General features: G+C 35.0%; 1 pseudogene; it reads right to left on the reverse strand.

The window, feature by feature from the left end:
- Window positions 1-293: 293 nt before the first annotated feature.
- On the reverse strand, window positions 294-5,317 carry LOC117113449 (annotated as a pseudogene).
- Between the last annotated feature and the right edge of the window lie 1,807 nt (window positions 5,318-7,124).

Genomic DNA, 7,124 nt, shown 5'->3' on the forward strand with positions numbered 1-7,124 from the left:
TCTCTGGATCCGCCCCTGATATAAACCCGGACTTCTACGTACCCTGATTAATCGTACTTAACCGTTTAAGAAAGCTTATTTACTTTTTCAAAAAAAATGTTTTAAAATTTGCTCATTGCTCAAATATTAATGTCAAATTAATACTTAATTAATACTAGTTAATGCTTTTAAATCTTATAAATTATCAATTTTTTTAAGTGCAAAAGACTTTCCCAAATAATCTCCCAGCCCACGTTTTCTACAAAATTTACTTGAGCGGGGTGTAATTCCGTATATTAGTCAAACCAATGACATAGAAAATGGGCTAAAGCAATTGTTTCAAGACAAGTCGTTATACATTTTTCAACACCTCCTTCGACTTTTTCTTCTCAAAATTAATCTTAGATTATGGTGTACATCTTCACTAAAGTTTATGATTGTGTAATCTTGCTAACAAACAGACAGTGGTGAATACATATCATACTTGGCTGACTTGGTTGAGGTATAAACATAGACATTAACCAATTCAAATATGAAATTGACTTTATGAATTGTTTTAGCCCTTGACAGACAAAGCCGTTTTAAATAACAACAAAAAGCTAGTCAAGCAACCTATTCAGAAAAATGATGAATTTCCTTAATTAAGCAAATATGGTTGTAGTCTGGACGAATGTAAAAATATTAAATCCTAATTAATTTCTTCTCACCCATGAAAACTTCTGGCCTGTTAGCTCCTCAAGCTCCCTATCAAATGGTTTGAAGAAATCCTGTAATTTGTTAGTAATATTTTGTGACAGTACAGGGTGTGGCCGACCCTTAGCTTCAACCATACACTCATTAATTGGACGAGCTAAACAATAGAAACGTTTTACTGGGTTGAAGTAAAAATGTTTTTCGGTAAAATATGTTTGCAGTCCAAGAAATTTCTCCATGGTTTGCATAACTTTGTATGGATTTTTAGTTAAATCATTTCCATCAATAAGAAGTATTTGATCTTTTGGGTATTGTTTAAACCAGTACCGTAAGTTGTTTACGTATATTCCCTTTTTTATTATACCATTTCCAATTCTTACATTTCCATTGGCATCTATTAGGGAATCTTCAAGAGAGCTGACGAGGTCATAACTTTTCCCTAGTCTTGCGACGTCTTTTCCAGACCCGCTCTTTTTAGCATTCAGCATGTATGTGAACAAAGTCGGATACAGCACGTGCGACTGGATCACGTAATATAGCAATTATACGCACATCCGAAGGTAAATCCTTTCTGATTTTATCGCGGGTTTGTGGAGCTATATAACCAGGTGATTTGTCTAGCACTGTCTGATTTCGTAAAGCATATGGCATTTGCGATTTATACCAATCTATTCCTTTGAAATAATCAGTAACAAAGTAATGCAGTGTCTCACGCACTGGTGCTATCTGTGGATGAAAACTGATGAAGTGTGTCAGGGTTCCTGTTCCACATTTCTTCACGCCTATTATTAACGCATCTGGCAACCGTTGTTCACATCCACTTTGGCGCAACTGTTTTCTTGGCAGCGCTTTCCTTGGCGTCCCAAATCCAGAAGTGTAGCAATATTTACAAAAGCCTTCATTTGATGAAGGCTCAGCTTGTTCAGATTCTACATCGTTCCGTAGTCTTATATTAGGTGAGGGCCTATAGTATACTATTCCCAGCAATACAACCGTCACTAAGATAAAAAGTAAAGTACTCGCTTTTCTTGCCAGAATACTTGCCACCTTCATTGTTATCATCAAAAGCTGATTCTATAAAAGTGTGTTTAATTTATCTGTGGAATTAAAATTATATTTATACTTTATTAATGATCAAGTGTAGATATGAAAAAAATGTTTAAATCTAATACAGCAGGACTAAAGGTAATTATGAACATTCTAATATTATGGAAAATTTTATCATTGTGACAATAATATTATTATAATGATTATATCATTGCAATGTCTTTAATAACAATGATAATAACAGCAAATACTGCATTAAGAATAATGGTTATATATCAATAATGAATAATCAAAATATAAACCACAAAGACAACGGAGAAGACGACATGCTGACCCAGTGGCTGCGCCGACTACGAAAACAACGATAACCTAATGATAACATTAAAAAGAAATGCAATGAAAGATACAGTATTTTGTTCATGTTTGTCAGAGCGAAGAGGCTACAGAAATTTCTCATAGAAGGAAAAGTAGAAGGAGTTAGAACTAAAAGAAGGCCTAGAAAAACATAGATGAGGGATATTCAGGAATGGACAAAACATGAATATGTTGAATGTGCAAGAAGAGCAGGAGACCGAGACTACTGGCTTACTGTAACAGCAAATCTGCAAGTTGCGGGTGCTACCTCCAGGTAACAGGTAAGGTAACATGTGTGCACATAAACAAATGATGATTGTGCCTAAAAATGTTTGCAATAATGAAATGCAATAATGGCATATTGATTATTATTGTATATTTTCGGAAAATATTTCAGTCGCTCCTAGTCTCTTTCCTATTCTTCCTTCTTTATTCTTTCACATTTTGCGTTATTTTTTATTTATATTTGTGCACATTACACTAGGTTTAGACCTAGGCCTATACTATATACAATTTCAATAGATAAGATTAATTTAACATGGACGTAGTCATTCATATTTAAACAATACATTCAATTTAAATATGATTAATATATATGATAATGTTTAATAACAAACAAATAAAATTAATTAAAACGTGGACATAGTGTCACTTCTACAATAATAAGAATAATATTTTTCAATTTTATAATCAATTTTATATAGCCCGAGTTAGGTATTGACCTAGGCTACATGGCTAACAACAGGTACGTTTTCTCCAATAAAAAGGCTTTTACTATGAATGGAATGACCAGCACGAAGCATGAGCTCTTGCAGACCAAACCAAGTACGTTACGATTTTAATCGTACGGGAAATTTACTTATGATGATTAACATCTATGCAGTATTTCCTTTAAGACATACCTAAAGAAAAGACGAAGAATAATATTTGAATTCTAGTATGTAGCAATGTATTATTTTTTTTACCGGTAGCCGTTCTACTTGACAATTAGGCCTACGTATAATACCCTATTAATTTTACAGTTTATGTAACATTTGTTTTATCCGTAGTGTAATTTATTTTACCTCCATTATTTAATATAAATCGTAATTAACTGCAAAAATTAAAAAAAAAAAAAAAAAAAAAAAAAAAAAAAAAAAAAAAAAAAAAAAAAAACAAGGCAAAAGAAAGTGTTTAAAAAAATGTTAACTTCAGTTGTAATTGATTTTTAAAATTTCGCGTAAGCCTATTGTTATTGATATGACAGCTATTTTTATTACATATTTAGGCGACAGTCACTTTAGCATGCACTCAAGGGTGCAAATCTGTCTTGAAAGGTGGGGGACATTTCGTGAGTGGACACCCACCACAGCGCCACCATGGTTGGGGCTGAGGCGTGACAATTTGAGGAAATAGTACCTCTAGGTGGCCGGAAATGATACTCTTACATAATAAAATTCATCATCATCACATCACCATTATAGTCAAAATAAAGGGCAAAAAATTTGTCATAAGATCAGCTAGCTAGAGAGATCTAATTAATGTGTTATGTACCATAGAAAATAAAACTTAAAACCATTGTATTTGATGTATTTACTTTACTTTACCTCAAAGTCGTGTGCCCACACCCACCTCAGACAACCAGTAGCTGGTACCGGTTTACCGGGTAGCTCAGACATAAAGAGACCCTCAGGGGAGAAGAAAGTTACTATACCAGTTAGTTCACACCTCGCTTTGAGGCTCCGGTATATATAAAGCGCTACGTAATCGAATTACTGTTACATTACATTTGTGGGCAGGGATACCGGTATATTGCACAGTGGCGTAATCTATGTGCTCTCGTGCGGCGGTCTGCAGCCCCGTTTGGGGCCGGCCCTGTTAACATGGTCCTCGATCTAGCAACCTGACCCAAAAGGGCTTTGTTACATAACAGAATAATGTACGTGTATCTAACATCGACTTTATATCATAATTATATCCAGTGGCGAATTAAAAGGGGGCCCTAATTTTTTAAATTCTAAATCTGTGGGTACGTCCAATTTCCGGTCGTTTAGAGGTGCCGTAATCATAATTTTTCTTACCTCAGTCCCAACCATGGTGGGGCTGACGTTGTATTGACCCTTTATCAGTAAAAGTCTCTCTCTGGGCCCTATTAAACATTCCTGGATTCGCCACTCATATCATATCATTTATTTTGTCGTTAGAATGCAATGACAGACATGATTAATATAAAACAAGCACATTCAGGGGTGGCCCGACGGGGGTTCTGAGGTCTCCGAGATGGGGGGGGGGGGCTGGGTGGTCAGTTTTCCCTGACAAGAGCAAAATGGTCGTAGTCAAGCGTCGCTTAAAATGTTTCAAAAGTGATCCAGGGGCGAAACCCCTGAAAATTTTGACAATTTAGGGGTTTCAACGGCTTATTTAATCGACATCGGAGTCTACTATGTAGAAAATACCTATTTTTTTCCCCCGATGAATTGTGCTTTTTCTCCCCGACGGGGTCCTGACCCCCGCTGGTGCAACCCATGAGCACATCTAAAATCCGACAATGGAATTGGCCCAACTCACATTCGTTAAAATCGTCCTGGGTCATTTATGCAGTTTATTTCAACAATTTCCATGCATCTTCGATTTGACTTATAAAACTAGATTGCAGTCGTAAAAGTGAGGGGGTCCAAGATTCCCTCTTAAAAATATTTGGTGGGGGTGGGGCTGTGCCCAAGAATGTACTATATATGAAATTCAAATTCTTTGGCTACCTTTAGACCAAAATTCACATATCCTATGGCGTTGCTTATCATTCGAATGTGTGAGTATACAGATGATAGAGATTTGACACAACTAATCTAACCTTAGTATTCTTAAAACAAACATCTGTCGTGTCGAGCTAAAGCTTAAAAATTACCGTACGTCTTCGTATTCTTAAAACGGACTTTGACTAGCAGTACGACTAAATCACGTGAACCTCACTAAAATAATAGGCCTACCTCCACAGGCCGATTCTTTTAGTCAGCCTATATGGTCAGGCTAAATCACCTACTTGAAATATTTATTTTTAGGCCCTACCCCACTAAAAACATTCTTTTTGTAACTCACGATAAAGTGAAACGAATAAAAACGATTGTATACGTAGGTCTGATATATCTTCGGTGTGTTAAACAAAAAAGACATCAAGTTTGGTTTTCAAATGGCGAAATTAACTTATGTTGCTAGCCACGTACGATAGTTCCTGATTTGCATGAAATCACCATACATTACCACCGACGCGAGGTGATTTCATGTATCATCACCATAACAACAAAAATGGCGGCGCCCTCGATCGGGCTAAACTATAACAGATCTCATAACAAAGAAAATTTCCAAAGGCAGTTCAAATTCTCTATTGTTATATGTTAACGACTAATATAGTTATTGTTATAGAAAATTAATTAAGCGAATGATCATCAATTATGAATTATGAGGAAATATTTTTGAACGGCAGAAGGCAGCTTAATACTGTATTCATCCGCGTTACCGGATCTCTAAAACGATCGTCTGCTATTTGAGCTCTCATTGGTTAGTTTGATAGTCGTTGCTTGCCAGTAGTCTTCAACTAAACTAAAACTATGACTTAATTTAGTCGTACTGTAATTAGAATCGACTACGTAGTTTATGAATGAAATGAAAAAAAAAAAAGTTTAAGTTGCAACTAGGACTAGGTTCGTGAATTGGTAAAAAAAAAATCTCGCTCTAATATCAGTTAAAGATAATATCTTATTGAAATACGAAACAATCAGAAATTCATTTTAATTAATAATTAAGAAGTTCCAATTAAATTGAGGTGGTTGAAGTTCTTCGATCTCACCGGTCGATACATTTGTAATCCAAATAGAAATATGGAAATATTAGTATACATAACTACATACTTACGGTACTTAGTTGGACCAAAGACCCTATTTGGCCGAAGAAATGTCATCAAACTGGTATGGGAAAATTATATTAGGCCTACTGATGCTATGGAATCAACTATTGATTTTAGCCACCGTTTTTATTAGGCCCCACAATTAGAATGTTACGTGTAGCATAAAAGACATAGAACTGCGCTATTTAATAGGGATTATGACGGATTTCAGAAGTAACCTTTGTTTTGTATGACTAAACCTTAGAAAAAAGCAAAACACACAGAAACCGACAGGACAATAGAAGAGAATGGGTACAAGTTAGCCGACACCCTCATTAGTCGCTGATAAAGTATAATATAAGGTTCGCAAACTGTGATAGAATAAATATAGAATATCACATATAGACTGTCTCTTATCCTCATCTAACTGTTGAAATGCTAATTAGCTGCAAATCTAATAAATCAAACGTTGACCCTCTCAGTATTAATAACAGTATAATTACTCAACTTAATTCGTGCAAACTTTTAGGTCTTAATATTTTGAGTGACCTGTCTTGGCAATGGGATACTATGATTTCTAATGGGTAATACCAGATTATTATTATTATTATTATTATTATTATTATTATTATTATTATTATTATTATTATTATTGTTATTATTATTATTATTATTATTATTTTTATTATTATTATTTTTATTATTGTTATTATTAATAATAATATTATTATTATTATTATTGTTATTATTATTATTAATCTAAAAAAAACTGCACTGTTGCAGTGTTTATTGCAGCAAGGAACAAACGTATATTTGTCATTGTTCCGGCAGCAGTTCCTGATCGTACAACGTTATATTATCGACCGCAGCTACTGAGTCCTAGAAAGACACTGTGCACAGATTTTTTTTTTTTTTTTTTTTTTTTTTTGGAGGGAAGTTGAATAGCTCAATGGTTAAGATGCGTTCCTTCTGATCCCAGGGTCCTGAGTTCGATTCCTGTGGCACAGCAGGAATTTTTCTCACGACCAAAACAACTCCACTCCCTAAGCCTCATAAAGAGACTTTGTTTATAAAGCACCATTCTCATCCTGTAAGTGGCAAGTGTACTTGCCACTTACAAGGTGAGAATCCCCTAGCGTCAGGTCTTCATGCTCCGAGTCCTTTGGAGACTCCGCATAGACTGATCCATCCA

Source organism: Anneissia japonica, unplaced genomic scaffold, assembly GCF_011630105.1.
Source record: "Anneissia japonica isolate Jap-2015-1 unplaced genomic scaffold, ASM1163010v1 scaffold493_len2256704_cov171, whole genome shotgun sequence".
NCBI lineage: Eukaryota > Metazoa > Echinodermata > Crinoidea > Comatulida > Comatulidae > Anneissia > Anneissia japonica.